Source organism: Canis lupus, chromosome 1, assembly GCF_003254725.2.
Source record: "Canis lupus dingo isolate Sandy chromosome 1, ASM325472v2, whole genome shotgun sequence".
Lineage (NCBI taxonomy): Eukaryota > Metazoa > Chordata > Mammalia > Carnivora > Canidae > Canis > Canis lupus.
In genome coordinates this window covers 92,141,066-92,164,947 of record NC_064243.1, presented here as the reverse complement: position 1 = coordinate 92,164,947, position 23,882 = coordinate 92,141,066, and the positions used below count along the sequence as shown (strand labels likewise).

Below are 23,882 nucleotides of genomic sequence, written 5' to 3'. Positions count from 1 at the left end.
GCTCTGCTGTCTCTAATGTTGCTATCTAGTAATTTGCTATATATCTTTTTTCCTAAGCATTTTGACTGAGACTGATTCCCCCCCCACCCCATTTTAGAGTGATTTAGATTAGATAGTCCTGATCTTTCTCAAACTGGAGATGTGATTTATACATCCCAGTGGAAAGCTGACTCAATCCTGCATGTCATCTTGTTTTGCTGAAGCATTTGTGTAATGCACAAGTTTTCTGCTTGCCTTCCTCATCTTACCTGTCCTCCTCCCTCCTCCTGCTAAGTAATTATATTACTCCTTTTACATTGGTTTTATAGACAATTAGCCCCAATATATGAAGCAGGCAGACTCTCAGCTCAGCCATCTCCTCTGCTGCTTTTTTTCCAGTGATGTTCACACACGTTTTAAGAGGAACTTTTGGGTAAAAGCCAGGGAACGTGACTTAGATGGCAAGGTTATACCGTCATTATTTTCTTACAGGTTCTATCTGACTGCCCTCCTGAACAAATACATATCCTTGTTCCACTAATGATGTAACCTGAGCATGATTTTGCTTCAGGAGGCTCCCATCCTTGTTCTGGCTATGCACTTGGGCTCTGGCTAAGTGCTTTAGTTTAAATCTCTAGTTTAACCCCAAAATATTATGTTTGCACATCACATATGTTTGCCCATTGCTGACTCTTAATCCCTAGATACTCCTTTCTCACTACTTTTGTTAGAAGCTGTAATATCCAGTCAGTACTGCTTGCCTTTGCTTTGCCCAGTCAGGACTACCAGAGGTTCTTGATCCTTCCTATTGAGGCAGAAATGGGGAAGAGCTAGTAGGCGCTGAGCCCAGGAAAAGAGTGAGGTGGCTAGCCTGAAAATGAAAGTGCATCAGCTGGCAAGAGGAGACAGATGCGGGGAGGAATAATGTGGACGGAGAGAGGAGAGAGGGGGATGACCCTCAGAAACAAAGGGTGTTCAAAAGTGCTGGCCAAAGGTCGGGACAGAGGTGAGAACACAGGTCTGTTCTGGGACTTGTAGTACCAGTAACTCTAAAACCTGAGTCTGCTTGTTTCAGCCCTCCAGATCTCAGTTTCTCCATTTGTGAAATGAAACAGGGCTATGTGATCTCTTAAGCCCTCTGATCACTAATAGTGGAGGATTCCATGGCAGGATTGGCCCTGGGAAAAGGGAGACATGATGGTAACAGGGAGCCAGGAATTGGTGTTTCCTTGACCGATGGACTGAGAGGCTGGTATTTTGCTTGCCTCTTCTTTCTTCTGCTCAGAACAACAGAGAAGGAAAACCCAGAGCCTGGGTCTTGTGTAATGGCCATACCTCCGGCGCAGTGTCAGAAGGTTCCACCATTTCAGTGCCCCCCCTCCCCCCCCCCCCCCCCAGGGAGCTGTGGCCAAGTGCCCTGGTTTGCTCACCCACATAGGAATGAGCTGAGTCTCACAGCTTGAGCTCCTGCCGAGCCAGCTCCTCTATGTCTGTGTGCCAGACAAGTGTCTGACAGTTGGGGCTCCTGCCTGTTGCTCACCATTGAGATATTTAAAATGGGACATAATTTTCCAACTCTGTGGATAGGCATTTTGATGGAGGGAGAGAGAGGGAGGGAGGAGATGATAGTGTGAGCTCTCTCATCAGAAGCCATAATAAAATTCAGGTTTCTGTTTATCTCATTTTTCAGCATTTCTCCCCCAGTTATTATAGCCTTGACTTTTTCTTCTCTTCATGCTATTCAGCTGCTTTTGAAAAGAACTAAAGTCCTGTCAAGGAGTCTGGGCAAGTGCCTTTGGATTACTTTGGGGCCCTGCTCTGGGAAGCATTCCCCTCATCTGTGCTCGTATTCTTTTCTGTTTTTCCATTGGTGATACTTACTACACCCTCCCCCCCCCCCCCGAATATTGTTTATACTTCAATAAGCATTCTTTTTATTCAGGTTTGGTGGCAGAAAAAATAATTGTGTCTTTTGATCAAGTATGCCCTTTCACAAAATTTTACCTTAATGTCAATGTGGCAGCTAGGCCTGAAGGTTTAAGAGCATTGCAGACTGCAGAAGGAAGCATATTTTGCATTAGTTCAAGCTAAGTCGTGAGTTCTGCTGTATCTCACCTCTTTTACCAATTTCATAAGTGTATGAAAGATTAATAGATTGTAATTATTGTTGCTTTTAAAACTATTTTGAACATTTGTTTTTTTTATTGATTTGTGTATACATATTCAAGTGTCTGAGCCATGTCCAGATTCCAACTCTTGATAGCATTTTACAGTTTCAAATGTAATCGCTATCATTCTTAAACTGTATCTGGCCACCTTTAGTCTCAGTCAACAGTTTATTTTAATAATGCAGAACCATTTTAGAAAGTTGTTGCTTGTCGCTTGTGTCTTCCTTCCATGCTTTAGTTGTGGGGCGGTGGGTGAGGGAGATTACTGGAGAGAGGCAGGAAGAAGAGATACATGTAGAAATCATCCTGCCCTCTTTGTTAAATAGCAGTGCGTTGCATACTTACACAGTTCTTTTTCCTGGACTGTGAAGTTTTGGTGGGAGTGGGGTTTGAGGTGGAAACTGGGGACATGGGCAGGGGGAGACAAGTGTCTCAGGTCATCCAGTGTTTCTTCCAGTTTTCTTTGCTTTCCAGCTGTTGTGTTATACAGACTACATGTACTTTTGTGAGGACAATTCCTTTATATTTATCAGTGATCCTTTTCTTCTTAAAGACTGCCTCTATGTGTATATGTCTGTCCCTGAGTACATCAGTGAGTGTGCAATAATGTCCTTCTAAGGAGCCTGTGTTGTGATTTGGTCGTGTGTGTGTGTGTGTGTGTGTATATGTATATATATATATATATATATATATATATATATATATATATATAATTTTTTTTTTTTTTTTAGAAAGGTAGAAATAAAAGAGAGGGGTATTGAGAAAGTCTAGTTTGTGTGCCAAATAATGGAAATGACATCTCAGTTCCACCTCTCTATATTTTGCTTTGGTAGATTGTTTTGTGAATGTATTTTTTGCAGTAGAATCTAGGTTTTTCTTCCCCCTCCTCCTGTGTAGGCTGACATTTTAAAGAACCAAAGAGTATAATCCGTCACATCAGGCTTTTTTGTTGATTGGCACCTGATTATGTCTGATGACAGTCTTGGAGATGAGTTTTAATGAAGTGTCAGTGTAAAGGTCATTAATGGAAAACACATGACAAGATACTATACTAGTGGTCTTAGAATCACCTTTACCATCTTAAATGTACAGTATGTGTTTCGATGTGCCATAATGAAACCCAACAGGAAAAACTAATACACAGACACCAGATAAAGTTAGATTCTTTGCTTTATAACAACCTCATATTGCATGTTCTAAAGGACACTTTAAAACATTTTGTTTAAAAAGTCATTTTGTATTTTTAGAGTGTACCTCTATTAAGAAAAACAGAATTTAGCTTATGTATTGTGTTTTCTGTATGTTTGTGTGTGTAGATCTTGACAAAGTCATTTTAATGTGTTTTGTTTGGTGTCTTAGACTTCTGTCAGTACGACTTTTGCTCACTAGTTTTTGCATTGTACCTATGTTGTAACAGTATTAGGAACTACTATTGCTGTTTTCTTGAGGCAAAGAAAATCGAGGGAGCTGTTTGACTTCAGTTCTTTGAATGACCTTTGGTTTGGGGAACAAGTTTTAATAGTGCTTCACACTTCACGGTGATTTTTAGAGGCTACTTTTAGTTAACAAAGGTCATAAATGCTGAAATTGAATTAATTATAGTTAAAGACAAAAATTGTAATTCATTCCAATTATAGTAGATTAAGATATTATGCTGCTGGATCAACATTTGATCTGTTCCTTTATTTTTAGAAGTCTGCCGAGTTTTGAAATTTAAAACCTTTTAAATAATGTTGAATGAGTAGAGCTCTATAATAGATGTGGATTTATATTTCAGCAAAGGTTTGAGAGCCATATGGCTTGGAAGTGAGGTGGGATTTTGTTTCTGAAATTGGTAGGTGATGCATTTTAATATTTTGATTGGGTTAGACTTGCTCGAGCATTTATTAATGATAGAAATGCAAATGACCGTGGACTGGAGATGTAGATCAGGGTATTGGTGAGAGGAGGTCATTGTAGCAACCCTGAAACTTCACTCACCTCCAGTCCTGTTGCCCTTGATAAACTTTGAGATAAAAGGTTCTTTCTTCAATAATATAAGTTTCTTATTCTGTTGTGTTTTTGTTAATTTTCTTTGCCGTCTGGAAGTTCCCAATCCCACAGCACAGTCTTGTGTGATTCATTATATGTGGGCTTTGGAAGTTTACCTTTTTGGTAAAGGTAGTTTCCAGTTTACCTTTTTGGTATACAAACTTTAGAAAGAATGCCAAGAGATGAACCTCATGCCTAGAACAACACCTTGATCTGAAGGAATGGGGTAAGAATGTGGGTAAATTGAGGCAGGATCATATAACTGGAAAACGTGAGAGCATGAACCATGATTAGTGTCATATGGAGAAAGAGGGGTCATTTTAAGGGCTGTGTAAGAAACCCAGTTTGCCAATTTCCGCATATCAAGTATTATTACCATTACTCCTATTCATGCTACTTCTAGTATTTGATTCAAAAGCGTGCTAGCAGAGGCCTCAGGTAATTGGGTACATTTGTCTGTAAGCTTGTATTTCTATGTTGTTCCCCGTTAGCTTTATTTTTGGATGAGGAATTAAAGGATGTATATCAATTTATATTTAGTGCCAGTACTATTTTGATTAATTTAGGAATCCTGAAGACTCAGAGTTCCATTGGGTCTTGGGAGTATTTTGAAAGAAAAGAGAGAAATATGGTATTAGACCAAAATTACATATTCTTAGCCATGTGAGCATATTTCTTAAGGTTTCAAGTTGTAGAAGGCTACAAAAGTGACAGAGATGGTATTTGGGAATCAAAGCAGACAAAAAGAGTAGAAAGATATTGAAAATGAAGTTAGAGGAAATTAGTGGAGAATTTTAAATTAGACATACAAATAAAGTGGATAAATCAAAGTTTGGTTGGCGAGATAATTTGTTGGATGAACGGTCATTGTTTTTGCCTGATTGTGATTTGGACTGATAGAAGATGCTTGTATTTTGTTGAAAATATAATACTTTGTTGAAAATATTTATGGTAAGGCTGTGGAGCTTTGACTATTATTGCTTTGACTATTATTTTTACTTAATGTTGTATATAGAAAATCATAATGTTGCATCGGAGTTTCCTTGTAGTTAATTTTATTACTACAAAGTGATAATAGTATATGAAATCTATAAAATTAATATATTCAATAGGGCTTTCATTGGCTTATCTGGTATCTAAAGCAGTTTATACTTGGGAAGCCAATTTATAGTGGAAAACTGTATACCATAAATGTATGTATTCTTTTAAAACTTCCTTATTTTGGAATTTTTAAAACTTACATTGAAGTGGAGAGAACAGTATAATGAACCCCCATGTACCCAACACACGTTTTTAACAATTATTACCTTCTATTGTTCTTACAGCCTTATAATTTGAAACTTTGTTGAAATAAGGTTGATCCTTCCTTATTCTGTGTTTCTCTGAAAAAAATTTAAATTTAAAGACTCAATGTCGACTTGAAGCAATGCTTACAAAAAAAAAAAACAATGCTTACATTCTGTTTAAGACAGAATCATTGAGAGTGATTGATCTTTATCAACCCTCATGTCGTTTCTTCTCAGCATAACATTTCTAAATCAGGAAGTTCTCAGTTATTTGTCAAGTGTTTTGCTTAATAATTCCAGGCTCTGCTACTTGAAATCTGACCTATCATTATAAAAAGGGAGTAAGCACAAGGCCAGCAGCGCATGTTTGCTGGACATAGGAAGACAGCTGTGTGAGATACACCTCTCAGAGGTGAAATGGTGTTAATCTTCTGTACATCATCCTTGTAACCTGTGTGTAGGTAGATTTGGATGAACTGTTAGAGCCATTTTGTAAGTCGATCAAGGAAAAGGACCAACTCCTAAGATTTTCCCTTCAAAGTTAGCTGCTCAGTTATGGAACATATGGAATATAAAGGAAGAGACATCCAGTGGTGAGAGCTAATATACTGATAACTTAGACCACCAGTGAAAGCAGTTTAATATCTTCTGATTCACTACCTCAGGGGATGAGGAAGGTTCTTTAATTTTTTTATTTAACTGAAGTCAGGTATGAAAGAAGCTTATTTTTGAATTCTAGAGTCTATAGCAAAAAAAAAAAAAAAAAGAAAAAGAAAAAAAAGAAATCCATTATTCATGTTGGAAATTATTCTGTAATGAGCAGACTAATATGTATAACAAACAATGATTAATGGCATTTTAATAAACAACACAAAATGTAGACCTAAATCTCTTTATTTGAAAGCTGATGTTTTCTCGTTTAAATTTAATTAAATGAATAAGGCATGAAGAAGTAAATTCATTACATTAAATAAGGCCTGCAGTTTTTTTTTGTTATATAACTTTAATTGCTAAACTTCTCTCTGATCCAGAAGGTTCCATAGAGGGGAGCCTGGGTGGCTCAGTCAGTTAAGCATGCAACTCTTGATTTTGGGTCAGGTCATGGAGTCAGGGTCCTGAGATCCAGCCCTGAGGTTGGGCTCTGCTCTGGGAGTGGAGCCTGCTTAAGATTCTCTTTCCCTCTTCCCTCTCTTAAAAAAGAAAAAAAAGTTTCCATAGAAATGTAGATAATTTAATAAAATATATTGACAGGCTTTTAAAATATTACCATACTACAAGTGATTACTAGCCAGACAGAATGGTAAAGTGATACAAAATGACCAAAGTGATGCACTAATTTAACGATTCTTTTTTTTTTTTAATGATTCTTATCCCATACCTAAACTACCATTTCTTTTCTCAAAGGGGTATAGTTCATTTTTTCTGCCATTAAGAAATATCTACGTTATAGATTCTAATAGCATCTAAATTATTAGATTCTCATATATTTAAGCTTTCCAAAAGTAGATAGGAGATGTGACATATATAAGAGAATGCCGGTACAAAGCTTCATCAGCCAGTGTTTGAACAATACATGAATGTAACCCTGCAAAACAAATGATGGAATTAATTTCATTCATACTTACACAGAAGATTTTATTAAGAATTTAATGCAGCATCAGTGTAAACGTTATTTGTCATAACGTTTTCTGTGCTTTTAAAATCAGTATAATTTTATTTCACTTTTTATTATTTTACATTCAATACAGCGTCAGTAAAAGCACTGGTAATTTTATTCTAGTCTTTAAAAGTTTTTTAAAAAAATTTTACTCCATTAATGTCATGCGACGTAAACTTAAAAACAAGCCATTTTCAATGTGAAAAATGTAATGTTGGTACACTTCCTCTATATTGGAGTAACTCCCCAATAGCAGATAACTTAATATTCTAATTTGAAAAAATACCGTGTACAGAGAAGCTTTATCCAGGAATTGTTATTTCAGAACCTGACCCCTTTTACAGAGCAGCTAAGCTTTTGGGTCTGGAGCCAGAACCTCAGAGGCCCTATGATAAATGTCTTCCTCCCCCAGGGGCTTGACTTCAGCCTCTCCCTGCTTCTACTTAACAGTTCTACGGCCTTTTTCCTCTGCTGCTTTACTATGTCAGGCTCTGCACAGCTGACCAAAGGGGGCATCCTGGGTGCTAGAGTAGAGATTAAAGAGGTGAAAAAGTCTGTCACTGGAGTTACACATGCTTCCAAATGGCACAAATATGTGGGATTCCAGTAGACATAATTAGGATGTTTTATTTTAGAATCGGAATTTTTAAGTTGGAACAGACTTTGGAGGTTATGTAGGCCAATCCTCCCCATCCCCCTCATGCTTATTATTATTATTTTTTTTTTTAGAAAAAGCAAATTAAAGTTTTATAGTTCTGTAAGGTTTGAATAAATATCTTAATTTTTTATTGTTTCCAACTGAAAGTTTTGGCATACAGATCATTCTTTAATTGCTTTTAGAATGATAGAGAAATCAAATTCTAAAATATTTTTCCAAGTCATAAATAGGCTATATATTAAAGGAAGATACTATATTTGCTGGATTTTCAGAAACAGAATGTTATGTTTTTATCCCCATCTTTTGGGTTTCTCCTGACAGGGTATTAGTGATGTTATATCTGTAATCAATGTATTCGTGTAAATAATTCTGACAATGGGCATGTGCCTCTTAACTTTTTTTGATGAGGGTAGGGGTGGTACTAATCATTCTAAAGATCATTGTAAAAATCCGGTGAGTTATTACTTTTCGAAGCTGGAACACTTGTTTCTGTAGGTCACTCATACAGAACAGAAGTAAAACGTTGGCAGCTGATGTAGATGGTACAAGCTGAGACTTGCCCGGCTAGGGTTTAAAGGTGTTGCAGTAAGAGAACCAACAATGAGAATGTGAAGGGACTGCCCTTTATCCCATAGCAACCAGAAGCGGTACCAGCAGTCATGCTATTGTGTGATTTATTTCCTTAATCTGAATTTTTGGAAGGATATGTTGTTTACTGCTTACTAGTAGGAGACTGGAAGGAATAAGTAATTAACCAGAATTTGTCTTATTTTAATATGTGTGTGAGATGTAAGTAAATCTGTGAGGTCACACTTGAACTTAGTTTTGGTATCCTATTTTGTAATAAAGATGCACAGTCTGAGCACTAACCCTGTTGATTGTTTGAAATCATCTAAGAGAGACCAAGAAAATGGCAAATAACTGAACTTTCTAGCAGTAATGTGATGCTCTTACCAGCCTCATTTGTGGTACCAAACCTGAAAGGATACATTCATATCAAACAGCAGTAAGTTTCCTATAGGGGAAAACCATTTGTCATTTGCTCTTAACAAGGTAAGTCCCCATGGACGAGCCTTTCTTGTAAAACTGTTCCCTTTGGATTTATGTTCACCTTCAATAAAAAGGAGATATGATAAACAAAGGTATGATGAAATATTAGTTAGCTCTTACATTTTTGCTTAGAAGTTCCTCATTCTTAGTCTTTATATATATATATATTTTAATTTAATGCTCTGGTTTTATCTGAATTGAGAGACTCAGAATATAATACAATGCATTAAATTGAATGTGCTGTTAGGTGAAGAAAAGGTCTTTTTGAGGGTGGGGTGGGAAGGTTAGTGGAGATCTAAATAATTTACTTGTGGAGTTAACTGTATTCCTGATCTGCCCACGTACCTACTGGCTGGAAGGAAAAATACAAATATTAAGATGAAATTAAAGTGTAATTCAGATGAAAAGAGAGTGGTAGATTCTTGAAAATCTTAAACTGAGATTTGAGTATAGAGATTCAGTTACTGTAGCACCTAAATACTAGGTTGCTTTATTTGTTGGATATAGAGAGGAAGAATCTAAAACATAGAATATATTCTTAATATTTTATGAATTTATAATCTGGATAAAATTTTACTGAAAGTGTTTCTAAACATGGATTAATGGAATCCTCTAAAAAAGAAAGTACTTGGGATGTTTTCCAGTAGCCCCGAGTTTTATGTTTCTTCAGATCAGTATCTTTTAGGATTCCTCGTTGCCTACTCTGCAGCATCGTTTAAGAAATTATTCACGGAGTGCCATAAACCTACGATAGTGCTGTAGGAAGCTTACTGCCTGGTGTACATTTTCAGACTTAACACTCACCACTCTGCTCTTCAGCTTCTCTTTTCTGGCCCAGTCTGGCATATGGTGTTGGCGTAATTGGCTAAGAACATGAACTTCAGAATGAACAGTCCTGGGTTTGAATTTCAGCTCTGCTACTGATCAGTAGTTTAACCTTAGGCAGATTACTTAAAATCTGTGAAAGAGGGCTAATAAAATTTATCTTAAAAGATTGTTGTAAAGATTACATCAGAGGACTTAGGCAGGCAGCGCTGTGTGTGACACGTCAGTGCTCAGTAAATGGCGGTTGCTGTTACTCCCCTAGGGTCATTTCTCTGTAATTTATTTTTTGTCCCTTACTCTGTTTAGAATATGCTTCCCACCCTACGTGAATTCATCTTTCCCACATTAGAGTGGTTCCTAACTTGATGAGTTCATTTTTTTTTTTTTTTAATTTCACGTCTAATGGATGTCTCACCCTGCTGCTGTTTGGGAATTGTGATTTAGGTTTTTGTTAATATTTATCTTTCCAAATTGTTGGGAAGCTTCCTGAAGGAAGAAGACTACATGGTAGTTTCTTTAATTCAGCAGAAAACCCAGTGTCCTTTTCCTAGTAGAAGTCATCAGTGAGTAATACTAAGCCTCAGATTATCTTCATTTCTAATCAAATTATAGAAAACAGAGTTAACCATTTACTGATTTTTGTCTATCCCTGATTTTATAATGACCAGAGCAATGCATTTTTTTTTAAATTCCAAATGGATTTTAGTTTCTGTTTTTTAGAAATGGATTTAATGGCATAAATTCATGAATTTTGGATATTTCTTCAAACACAGCATCATTGTTTAGTAACTTTTGGCTAACCTTAAGGCTCTTTTTCTCTTACCTTTCCAAATGACATTTTGTTAATTAACTCTGTGAATATATATGAATTTCATATTTGTATGAGTGTGTATATATGAAATTTAGTTGTGCCTGGGATTTCTTTAGTGTCTGATAAAACTAATTTCTTAGTTTGGGAAGTTGGTGAGTAATGTGTAGGATCCAGTACCTTCTTCCTTTTTTCTGGTTGTGACAGGGTATGGGAATTCCTAGTGCTGCTTATTATGGGAGAAACATGGTGAAGGGCATTATGAGCACTTTACTTTTTGGGGGGCTACTTTGAATGCCCCAAATCTCTTGAGTTTCACCATTTGCTACCTAACTTCACTGTTCTGTTTTGATGTCAAAAGTGCATAATCGGGACTGGAGTTCCAAGCTCACCCCAAGGCAGCTGGTGGTATCAGAATGGAATTATTCCAATAGTGAGATCTGTGGTTGTGTTTGTGATATTCCACTAAGGGTTGCACTATTAAAAGGTCAGGTTATGGGATCTCTGGGTGATTTAGCGCCTGCCTTCGGCCCAGGGCATGGTCCTGGAGTCCCAGGATCGAGTCCCACATCGGGCTCCCTGCATGGAGCCTGCTTCTACCTCTGCCTGTGTCTCTGCCTCTCTCTCTGTGTCTCTCATGAATAAATAAATAAAATCTTAAAAAAAAGAAAGGTCAGGTTATTTGCTTTAATGTCTAATACAGACTCTTTCCCCTGGCAAATCTTTGTTTTTAAATATAAACTGTCATTTACAGATCTGTTTAGTTCTCTTTTTAATTTGTGTATTTCACTTGATAAGTTTGGAGAATTCACTGCCAGTTGTGAAGTCATCTCACCCTCTCTTCAGACTCAAGGGGTTCCCTTCAATTGCTAGAACCAGTTTGGGTGTACAAGCTCCTTTACACTTTATGTTTTTGTCCATTTATTTATTGGGCAAATATTGGCACATACAGTATAGGCCAAGCAGTGAACTGCTGTGGAGGATACAGCAGTAAACAAAACTGATCAGCTCTCTGCCCTTGAGGGGCTTGCATTCACATAGTGGGATGAGGGAGAGGGAACATAAATGAGTATCATACTAGATGGTTGTAAATGCTATGGAGAAAAAGAAAGAAAAGAAGGGGGGATGTTAGGGTAGGTGATGAGGGAGTTGCAATTTTAAATAGGAAGCTTGGGAAGACCTTACAGAGAACAAAATCTGACAGAAATAGATTTTGTGTATTTCTTCAAATAGAGCTTTATACATTTATAATATTGATGCCTTCATTGATGCTTGCTTTCCTTTTGTAGCAGAGTCCTAATTGCTTATATCTGTACTTGTGTAGGATTTTCTGCTTCTCTTTTTGCCTTTTATCATTTTTATATGTATTTCCTAGAATACATATACTTTTCAGTTCTGCATTCTTTTGAGATATATTGACTAAAACTGGTTTTCTAGAAGGAAACAAGCAGATTAAGAGATTTTCAAAAACTACATTTAGTTTGGTTTAGTGTTTTTCTTGAGAGGGGATGGATTTGACCTGCTTCCAAGTTAGTCTCTCTCTCTCTTTTTTTTTTTTTAAAGATTTTATTTATTTATTCATGAGAGACAGGGAGAAGGAGGCAGAGGAAGAGGCAGTCTCCCTGCGGGGCTGGGATCATGACCCGAGCCAAAGGCAGATGCTCAACCCACTGAGCCACCCAGGTGTCCCTAGAGTCTTCTGAGACACCTGTAACTATCACCTAAATATGTCCTAAAGAATCGGGAAGAATTGATATGTGAACCATTAAAAGTAAAAATTACAATTAATAGGCAAATAGAAATTAGAATTATCTAGGCGGCTGGTGTTGCTTTTACCCTCAGTTTGCCTGTGTGGCTAATTTAAACTGGAGAAAGAATCTGCATATGAAGGTTTCTGTGAACAGATGCTCGACAGTGTCTCTGAAGATGTGAAACTAGCATGTCACTGTTTGTACGGCAAAGCTATGTATCATTATCTAGTCATCTTTAATCATGGATTTATGAATTGAATTTATTTGTAAAATTCCTTATATGCAAAAAGACATAAATGAGAGGTTATTTAGATAAATAAAAGTTACTAATGGAAGCAAGTTGTCTAGAATTCTGTTATTTTGACAAATAGATTGTCATGCTGATATTTTTAGAATGAGATTTTTCAGTGTACTAATGTCAAAATCATATTTTCCATTTCAGTTCAGTGTCACATATTCAGCATTATGTGCCTGTCATCCATTATGAAATGTACAGTTTGACAGTATTTGAGGCTATTGTACTGTATTGGAATACTTCAAAAATGGTACAAAATATGTAATATAATGTAATATAAAGATGTTTTTAACATATTTAAGCAGAAATTGTGGTGGAACCTTAAACAAACAAACAAACTGTTTGAACTTACATAATTATATATATAATACTTATTTCTAATCCTAGTTCCTGTCATTAAAGGCTGGTTAAATAATTATACTTGCAGATATAACTAGACATGAGGGTCTGAAGTGAGTCAGATGTGCCCACATTTTAGCAACCCATAGGCCAGAGTTTGTTGACCTTGAGTGCCTGGTATTTCTACCATTAAAAATATAAATATATAAAAAATTAGAGAAGCTAAATTTAGTATCATCACTTGTCTGTACTGCCCCCATGTCTATGAAAAAATGTGTGAGCTATAAAAGGTTTTAAAGATCAAGTCTACTGTCCAAACCCCTCCCTACTTTTTTATTAAGGAAAAAGGTAAACATATACAAACAGAAAAATTTGATGAAATAACAAAATGAAGTCTCATGTATCCATCAGTCTGCTTTGATAGTAAATGACTCATGGGTAGTTATTGCTTCAGCAATACCTCATTACTCCCCCAGCTATGTTAGTATTTTCCTCACTTTTTACCTTGAAGAAAAACACATTGCAGAGGGAGACAGGCTGGTGCTCACATCGCAAGTCTACTGCTCTGCTTTGCTACGTTGTGTCATCCTGCCCTGTGGATGGAGGGATGGATGAACACAGAAGCACAAAAAGAATAAAGCTTACTTTCCAGACAAGTATCATTTAAAGTTCTGATTTGTGGCCTTTTACATTTCCGGTCTCAGCTTTTGGGTTGGAATTAAATCTAAATCTTCTGAATTTAGTGTAGACCTCACAAAGACAATTTGCTAGGGCTCTGTGAGAGAGTAACATTTATCTCTTTATGAAGATAGTTTAGTTTCTTTTTTTTTAAAGACTTTATTCATGAGAGACAACAGAAAAAGAGAGAGAGAGAGAGAGAGAGAGAGGCAGAGACGTAGACAGAGGGAGAAGCAGGCTCCCTGTGGGGAGCCTGATGTGGGACTGGATCCCAGGACCCCGGGATCATGACCTCAACCACTGAGCCACTCAAGTGCCCCCAGAAGGTTCTTTCTAATAACACTTCCACAATGGGATATCCATTCTCATTTTTAAAATTTTATTCTTTATTTAGCTTCATTGCCTTTTAGTTAATAGTGCCTGGCAGGATTCTAAGTATTTGGTATCCAGTTTAGAACTTTGATTCTTTCAGAGCAGATTGTTTCAGTATGATTTAACTACAGATAACTAGTAGCTGGCCAAGTAGTAAGTAGCTGCTTTAAAAATGCACACATTTGCTCAATACATACCCTGTGAACAATACTCATAAGTAGAATCCAGTTTTAGTAACTTTGTTAATTACTGTGTATGTGTGTGTACTTGTAGTGGGTGTGTGTTTTCATGTTCTTGTTTGGGAAAATCCATTTTTCCTACTTTTAGAAAGGTTTTCATGTATTAGGTACTGCGGCTTTAGAAGTAAGTTAAAACTTTCTTATCCTAAATGAGAATTGGAAAATATTTAAACGACTTCATTGTAAAACTGAGTCTTCAAGTTAACTAATCAGTTGGTTTTTACATCATAGATGTTACTGATAATTGCTGCATTTGAGAATGTTTTCTGTGTTGCATGCACATCTTACGAATTAAGGATGGATCAAGGAAGATAACGTTATTCAATATAAAAGTCTCATGTTTGTTCTTTCTTTTTTTCCCACATGTGTGAAATGAGTCCCATTTTTCTCCCTGCACATTTTCTTTCAATGATCTCTTTCTAACACATTCTTCTCTCTCATCCTTACTCTCCCTTTCCTCCCATTTGCTCTGTTCTGCTCTGTTTGGCTTTACTTAGAGGCTGTTTCAGTTCTCAACCTTGTTAGCCAACCCTTTCTCTTAATGCCCCAGTCTCTGTTCCTCGGTCAGATGCTGTCTTTCCACCCCTTGGTCACGTCGGTCCTCCTTTATTACTGGATTCTTTGTCTTTCTTTTTTGGATAGTTGTTCTGCATTCCTCTGTTTGTTGTTTCTGAGTACTTTAGAAAAAAATAATTAAATTCCTTTACTCTGCTTTTTGTGGTGTGTAATGAGAAGAAATAGAAACAACTCTTGAAGGACAAGTGGCTCTTTAAAAAAGAATATGGTTAGTGCAGTCGACAGATTATTTTAAAAAGTGCTCCCAGTTCAGAGTAGTTAGATAGAGGGGCTAGATATTGCGACAGGTATAGAGAAGACGTTGCCTGGCTTTTTAAAAAAAATTATTTTTAACTTGCCAAAGTTGCAGGCAGTGTTCGTATAGCCAAAGTGTCCTTAGAAACTTGGATAAATTTTCATAGGTAAGGCGATTATTGTAAAATCATACATTATTTTTATTTATCTTTATGGTCTTTGGTATTTTATAGCTTCATCTATTTTCGTCTTCAAATACTTTCTGGAAAAGGCCTATCAAATATTAGTATATAAAAGTGAATACAGTTTTTTTCTCTTGAAGTAGAGAGAAGCTTTCTCTTGTACTCTGCCCACTTTTCAAAGATTTTATTTATTTATTCATAGAGACAGAGAGAGGGAGAGGCAGAGACACAGGCAGAGGAAGAAGCATCTGCCCACTTTTCAAATTATTTTTTCACACAATTGGGTGGTGGTATTTTATTGATAGACTCTGCTATCTTTTTTCTTCTCATCTACATTCAAGTAATGCCATCTAATTGTAGTGAATTTCTGTGAATAACTTCTTGTTAATCTGCCAAGTTCTAGAATGTACATATGATAGAATAGATATGGAATTAATATGGAATTATTACTGACCAAAAGGGGTGAAAGAAAAAACAAAAAAATTACGTGTTTTTTAATAATAAAATGAAATTTGGAATTTCTTCAGTTTCTCACTGTTTTTTTTTCTGTTACTGTTGTATTTATTTTTTTGTGGCCCGGGGATGTGGGGAGAATGCCATTTAGTATTGTTGACTTCAATACATCTGGATTGCTAAGTTTATTTTTCTATTATTGGAGTTTATGTAAGTCACACACACACACACACACACACACACACACACACACACACACGTTTTTTAAAATCAAAGTTGAAGTTCCTTAGTACGGCTTTTTTTTCTCCCCTGAAACTTTCTCCGTTCATTTATATCCATTATAACCTTTTAGGGGACTATATGGAAATAAAAACTTGGGGATGGTAGGTGGTATAATTGAAATGTAGATCATAATCTGTTCTTTGTTTGTTTTACCAAATTAGTTAGGGATTCTGAGGATACATTTTGAATATTTGTGTATGTTTAGCATTTTGTTCCTTTGTCAGAAATCTCTCAGTGTGACTTGTTTTTAATAGGATGTGTCTTGAATTGTGGGCCAATCACTCTTGAAAAGTATTAAGCCCTTTAAGCACACTGGTCAGACTCCTAGAGGGAAGCCTACAGGTTTATTAGCACTCCTTAGCCTGAAAGCACAGCATACCCTTGTATGTTGCACAGCAACAGACTCCTAGCAACCCTAATAGATTGAATTTCTAAGAGTGACCGGGCCGGATGTAATAATAAAGCAAGAGGTACAAACAGTTGTCATGGTTTTCTTTTCACAGTAAGCTAGTTTGATTTGGGGAAGCGTACCCTTTCAAAAATGGGCAAACTTCATATAAAACTACTACTGTTTGTGCAGAGGACTTCTGATATTAAAATAGCAATAATAGTACCAAGTTTAAAACGGTACTGTTTGCAAAAAATAGTATGCTTAATAAGAAGGTAAAAGGATTATCATGTAAAGAGGTTTTCAGGGAATTATTTTTTTTAAAGACTTTTTAGCGATAGACTTAAAATTGAGCTATGGTAGAATAGTTAGGATGAATGTGCTTTTTTTAAAAAAAAAAAAAATCATGTTCGTGTTTCCTCTCTCTGAGATCTGCTGTTTTAGTTTTGCAGCAACTCTTTGTTTTTGTTTGCAACTTAGGTGCATATGCATATAAAACTGAAACTCATGGTAATTTACAGTTTATTTTAAAAAACACTATTTGAACACTGTATAAACAATGTTTTTTGAAACTGAACTAATAACTGATGAAGCAGAGGATATTGAAGAGGAATAAAGTAGTAAAATGTGCAGTCCTCCACAGTGACAGTAAAAGTGTCTGTGATATTCCTAAAGGTGTAATATTGTGCTATAACTTTGTCAACATTTCTCCTGTGTATTCTTTAGTATGTGTTTGCTTATGCAGCCATGAAAAAGAGATTAATTTGGGTGCATTCATAACCTGAAACAGGATGCCTCCATCAAAAGAAACAGATCCTCATGTAGCTGCTGGAGTTGGGAGTGTGGAGCTACAGCCTTTGACAGCAATAAGCTGTAAATATACACACATGCTAATACCCTTGATTTGTTCATCTTTTGTGTCAGCATTTGGGAAAGATTGTTAAAGTGGCAGTTATAGTAAAGACTGGCAATTACAGTAAAGAGCAGAAATTAGGTATTTGTGACCTATTATATTTCATTAAAAGACTTCCTTATTAAAATGGCACCGCTTACGCTGATTACTTGACAGCTGCCCTAAACAGATTAGAAAATACACAGCTTCAGCTAAAGGTAAAAACCTCTTAAGCAAGCACATGGCATAGAACAAGTACATGGTATACAAACTATTTTTTTTAACAATAAATTTGCTTTAGGTATAGATGTTTATCAGTGATGAAGTGGCGTGTTCTTTTGCATTTCTATAATAATAGCTTACCAGCAGTGGTATTTTCCCATTTACGATATTTTACTACCCCTAATATTATACCTAATATAAAACCTAATATTATACTAGCTTTCTTACTAGATGACCTTCTTATGTGGCATCATAGATCCAGGGATCAGTTTGGCATCACCAGAGCGGCTTATTTCTAATCGATGAATTATTATTATTCTGATCCAATGTAAATACTTCCTTTACCAGGCAGAACTCAAACTTTTGGAAGTTTTAGCACTAGATTTTTAATTTCTGAAATGTTTTTAATGTTCTTCATCCTCTAACATGCCAATAGAGCCACCATAAGTTTAACACTTGAATTTAGGCATCACTTTCACAGGATTGAATTGTTTGGTTTTCTAGAGAAAAAATTATGATTGTGGCTATTATTCATCTTTCTGAAATTTTACTGCTGCTTTATTTTGTGTTTTACATAGTAACCATGTGACACTTTGTAGTACCATCCTATTAGTGATTCTGAATTAGAGTTTAGTAGTTAAGTAGCTGACCTGCTACACATTCTAACCATTAATGACTTTGTCCCTGATCTTCTACCTTGTGAAGCCTGGATATGCACTGTAGTTCTGTCTGTGAGCGTGAGATCCCAGCTCACTCTTAAAGACTCAACACAGGTTCAATATGAAGCAGATTTGTGGGAAGATTACCTTTCTCACCTAATCTTGAATATAGATGTTTGTCGGGACTGTCACAATATTAGTAGAAGGTGGTTGTAGTACTTGCATGGAACTGTAAAATTTCCCCAAAGACCCAAACTATAGTATGTGAGACAATCATATGCTTATTCCACCTACACAGATACCCAATGACTACTTACATCTTTATTTTAAAAAATACCTGATATGTGTTGTGTGAGGACTATCAGCTTGAAAAATTGTTAAGAAAAGGTGTGTGTCCTAGTCTTTTGAGTAGGAAAGACCTGAGTTCAAGTTCTGATGTTGTCATTTGATAGCTAATTATCCTTAAACTTAGTTCTTAACTACTAGGATCTCAGACTTTTTATATAAATATGGGGATATTATCTATTCAGTTGGGTTATAATGAAAAAGTGAAAGCTAAAATGAGATAAGTATGTCTGGAGAAGTTGGCAAAACGGTCCAGAATTAGCACTCAAACTGTGGTAGCTGGTATTGTCATTAGCTTAGCTCACTCTTTGTGGTAGGGTGTGAAGAAGGTTTTACAGAAGAAGGTGGCTGCTGAAAATAGTCACATGAAACCGGGTATAATTAGAAACAAAATTGTTTTCAAAGAGAGATATTAGGCACCATATATTTTGTTAAGTCATTGTCAGTGTTGGTCAGTGGGTGGGAATGTTTTAAGCTTTTATAAAGTGACCCCTCTTCACAGAATCAGTTCTTGGGGCAGGATCTTTAAAGATTGCAAGAGCAACAAATGATAGGAACAGTACGCCGATGGATGAAATAACTTATTCCCTGCACAAATGGTAGAATTTAAAGACTAGAGCAAATGTATTTATTTTAGTGAGTATGTAGAACAAGCCTTACATCATTCTAAACATTTAGCCTGTCTTCAAATTCTTCTTCCATGTAAAGAATTTTAAGAGAAGAAGTGAGTAAAGTGCCCAGTCCTGTGTTAATACTTTACATTGTTGATACAGGAGAACTGAAAATGAGTATAAGTACCTGCTGCTAAGTAGTAAGGCAACAGCAGAGTCACATAAAAACCTGATTACCTTTGCTACTTTGTGGCCTCCCCCTAAAAAATGTTCAACATGCTCACCGTTGATTTATGAAATAGAGCTTACATTTTAATGTATTCTGTTGTTGCTAAAGGGACCATAAGGCATTTAATTTAATGAGAAGATAATATTTTCAAAAGAATTGAAGTGGTTTGAAATTGAATGGTTTGAAGTAGCTAGTGGAATTAAACTGGTTTAGGCAATGGCTATCCTGTTTCAATTCTTTGAAGAAGGTAATTTCAGCCTAAGATTAAGGAGAGGAGGAGGTACAGAACGTGCTTAATGCTTAATGTTGCCTTGATATTTTAAGAGGGAGAATACCAGACTACAGTGATACTTAGAGCCAGGGAAAAATAGCACTTAATGTCACGCAGATACAGTCTTTCAGATAAAACCACTAGCTGTTAACCAGTAGTTCTGCTAATTTTAAATCCATGATTTTCCCCCCCGAGTATGATTTATGTGCTTACGTTGTTAAACTGTTTAATGATACCAGTTTTGAAGAATTAAATATTGCTAAAAACATTAAATTGGGAAGTTTTAAATTTCAGAATCAAATGAAATAGAATTCTGTTCTGATAGAAGCCATTGTTTGACATCAGTGAATATGTGACTCTGACTTATCATCTTGTACATAAGGTTCAATTGTCCACTTGTAAAAATATAGAACATAATTGTACCTTTTATGTTTAACTGAATATTATGTCCAGCTCAGTGAAGATTCATACATTAGCTTCATAAATATTCTTTCTGCATAGAATTTTTTCTCCTACAAATGAAGAAATTTTCATTTGATCTTTTTCACGTCTTTTTCTTCCTTGATAATCTTACCACCTTGAGTTGTTGAATTGAGGAGCTATAGTATGTGTACATATATATATACACATGTAAATATATACACACATGCATATGAAATAGCATAAACTTGCTTTTCACTGCAGTCTAGAGTTAGAATTATTCACATTGAGATAATTGCTGGGTGAGAAAAAAAAACAAAAAACAAAACTACGACACTAGTCCAAACTCAGACTATTAGTGAGGCCTTCTCACAGTAAAGTGTTTTATGCAAACTGTATATGGTACATGAACACTGCTCAGAGTATGAATGGAGCACACCTAGGGACACCAGCCCCAGGAGGTCCTTCCTTTTAAACGAAATGTCTTTGTGAGACTGCATTTTCTTAACACATTCAACCGAAACAGCAGATTGACTGCAGAAGTGGATGTGAGTAGCCAGTTGTCCTCTATGAAGGAAGACATTCAAAGACGTTTATTGAAATGTAAAACAGAGCTACTCTTCTCATTAAGTCTATTTTCTTTTGGAAAATTTAGATATACTTCATAAAAATAAGTTTGTTAGGATATAATGGTTTTATCATAATTTTTAAATTAATAGTTACTACCTTTCCCTATTTTATTTTCTAGTATGATGACTGAGTAGATAATTAGTGACTGAAGCTTATTATTACCAGCTCGAGAGGGAGTCAACGTTGCTCATCTCTTAACACCACATTCAGATGTCACATTGTTAGCTTGAGACTAGCCATGTTGGGTGTATTTACACTATGGAAATGAGCAGAAACTATAAATCTGGCTTTTTTTAAGGGGTGTGTGTGGAAGGAGAACTGACAAACATTTACCCGTGCCCAAGTAGATATGATACACAGAAACCAAAGTTCTTTGGGGTTCTCAAAAGATTTAAGATCTAAGTGAGTTCCAGGGTCAAAAATTCTGCTTATCATAAAAGAGCTGCTGGTAATTACTATGCAAACTTAGCACCAAAACCCATGCTAATATACGATCGAAGCAGGTTTTCAGCCAGGTGCTGTGGCTTCTTTAGAGGCACTTTACCAGCCTCTCCTATGCTGCTTTCCAACAAGATTAACTCTATGAAGGGATTTGAAGCCAAAAGATATGTCTTATCCTTTGTGGTTCCTCCCTTCTCATCCCCACTGTGCTTAGCACACGGTTTAGTTACTTTTTAATAAAGACCGTCAGTACTTTGGTGGTTCACAAAAATGGGGATTCACAGAAACTGGTCTGGAGTAATTTTAGAGAAGTCTTCAGGAAGGAGGGAAGACATGAGATGGATCTTGAAGGTTGCCTGGGTGTATTGGCTGTGAGAAAGGAGTCAAGCATGTGCTAGAGGTAGAGGCAGGTATGATTTTGGTGTGAAGAGTTTCTAGGGAAATAATGAAGCAGATGGAGTGGAAAGGAAAATCAGGCTAAGAATTTAGAACTTAATTGGACAGAGTATAACTGGACAGTGTTTATTTTTAAAGTAGATCACTGTGAAGGTAAAAATGGTGCTTTAGGGAAATGAATCTGGCAGATCTGTGTAGACGAGCAGGGAGTGGGTCTGAAGCCAGGTAAACATCTCATAACCATCTAAAAGGAAGTACAGAATGAAGAAAATGGGCTTTTAATTCAGAAAGACCTTGGTTAGAATCCTTCTTCTGCCACCCTGTTACTTTCAATTCATTAAGATCTAGATAACTAGCCGGGGTGGGATAGGGGGTTGATTGTAGGTATGAAAGAGTTTGTTATAGATTAGATGCCCCTACTATGCTAGGCTCTTCAGTGAGAGATACTATTCATGATCCTTTTACTACTACTACTTCTGCACTACTGTTATAAGGATTGATGTTTGATAGGTTATAATGAAGATTGGAGATGGGGACTTTTCAGTGGAAATAGGTTGTGGAAACCTGTCCCATTCCTAACACGGGTGTAAGAATAAAATGGAAGCTCACTTGTTAGAACATACTTCAATGTTGCAGATCGGCTATATTAAGTAAAATATGCTCTTACCTCCTAATTTGACCAATACAACTTTATAAGGAGATGGATGACCATTTGGAATTCTCAGATTTTTTAGGAGCTCTGTTCTAGAACTTAGTGGCAAAGGGAGAACTGGTCTTCTGTCACTTTGTCTTGTCCTGTAGTCTGCCTCCTTTCCCCTATCTCTTAGGCTCCTTGTGGTAGCATGTCCTCCTTGCAAGCTATTTCTTGATCACCTCTTGGGCCTGGAGGTGGGTATGCCTGCATCTCCATCTGTCATGGGGTTGATTGTCTAGAGCTCTGCAAGGGAATTCAAGTCCTAGTAATTTGCCTAGGTAGAGTCCAGAGGAGGCAGAGAGGATGGCCCTGGGCCGAGCAGATTTCTCATGTTATGCGGAAGTATCTGGCCAGAGGTAAAAGTGCAAAGCCAGGGCACTGGCCCCCTTAGCCTGAATCTTAGGGTAGTGCTGGACTGGATTATCTGACATGAATGATAGATCAGCAGGATGTGTTTACTAATTAGTTGTGGGGCATGAGAAAATGAGAGTAAGAAAGGTGAGATTACTGGGTTGCAGGAAAGGTATAAAGGACAGTAAGTAGGAGCAGATGAGATGGGGCCTGGGTGCAAAGTAACTGGCTGACCATTGTATCCTGCAGAACCTTATCAGCTTCTAGCATGTCACCAGGTTGCGTGGTAACGACTCAATAAATGTTGAAGGGCAAGATGAAGTTATTTGAATAGCTGTGTGAGAAGTAAGACATAGAATATAGAAAGAAATAAGGAAGATAAGTTCTTGTGGGGCCAGTGTTAGAGCTTTGAGGGAGGAAGCATCTTGCTGTGATTGGCATAGTAGTGGGTGAGCTACTTATGTGTCAGGACCATGTGCATCTAATATTTGTATGGGTGGGACCTAGCATAGCTGCAGTTCTTTTTAAAATGAATAATGGGGGGAATCCCTGGGTGGCTCAGCGTTTTGGCGCCTGCCTTTGGCCCAGGGCACGATCCTGGAGTCCCGGGATCGAGTCCCGTGTCGGGTTCCCGGCATGGAGCCTGCTTCTCCCTCCTCCTGTGTCTCTGCCCCCCCCTGTCTATCATGAATAAATAAATAAATAAGTCTTTTAAAAAATGAATAATGGAATAACATATGAGAACAGGCTTTAAGAAACAAATTGGAGGGGGCGCCTGGGTGACTCAGTTAAGTGTCTGTCTTTAGCTCAGGTCATGATCCCAGGGTCCTGGAATTGAGCCCCACTTTGGGCTCCCGGCTCTGCCTCTCCTCACCTGCACCTGCTCATGCTCTCTGTTGCTCTCTCTCTCTCTCAGATAAAGAAATAATAAATAAATAAAATCTTAAAAAAAGAAACAAATTGGATTTTAAGTTTAAAAGTGCTCAGTGGCAAACACAAATTTGCATCATCAGTGAACTGTGATGATGGCTGAAGAACTTGTGATTATTTGAGAAAGGAAAAGATCCTGAGCACTTATGTTCCTATCAGATGAGGGGGTGAAAGGTGTTCAAAGAGGACATTCTGCTTGCCACCTGTTTGAAGAGGAGTAGAGGACACAGATGACTGTAGATGAGCTTGAATTTTCTAACTTGATACTTACTTAACAAGTTAGGTATCAGGGAGGGTCATTGGAGAAGAAAAAAAATTAAAGGAGCCAGTAGAGTTATTGTAGAAACATCTAATTGTACGTACATAGAACTCAGTCTCCTTGTGTTCAAAGTTGTTATGTTTAGTCACTTAGTTTATAATATCTGTGTGTAATACGTCATCTGAGAAAATATCCTGTATTTCATAATGACAATAAAGTAACAGGAATAGCTGATAATAGGGTTAAAATTGCCAAGTTCTTTTTGAGAACTCTGGTGTGTT

The 23,882-nt window shown here is 36.8% G+C and overlaps 1 protein-coding gene across 17 annotated transcripts in view; it reads left to right on the top strand.

Moving 5' to 3' along the window:
- RFX3 (regulatory factor X3) overlaps positions 1 to 23,882 on the top strand; it is a 288,998-nt gene that overhangs the window by 7,234 nt on the left and 257,882 nt on the right. For 4 of the 17 annotated variants that reach the window (XM_025423452.3, XM_049092528.1, XM_049092536.1 and 1 more), the window contains exon 1: positions 22,137 to 22,255. The exons of the other annotated variants lie outside the window; for them this stretch is intronic. The gene's annotated coding sequence lies outside the window, so the exon portion shown is untranslated. Of the gene's footprint in view, positions 1 to 22,136; positions 22,256 to 23,882 lie in introns of those variants that run through there. 17 annotated transcript variants of the gene reach the window in all.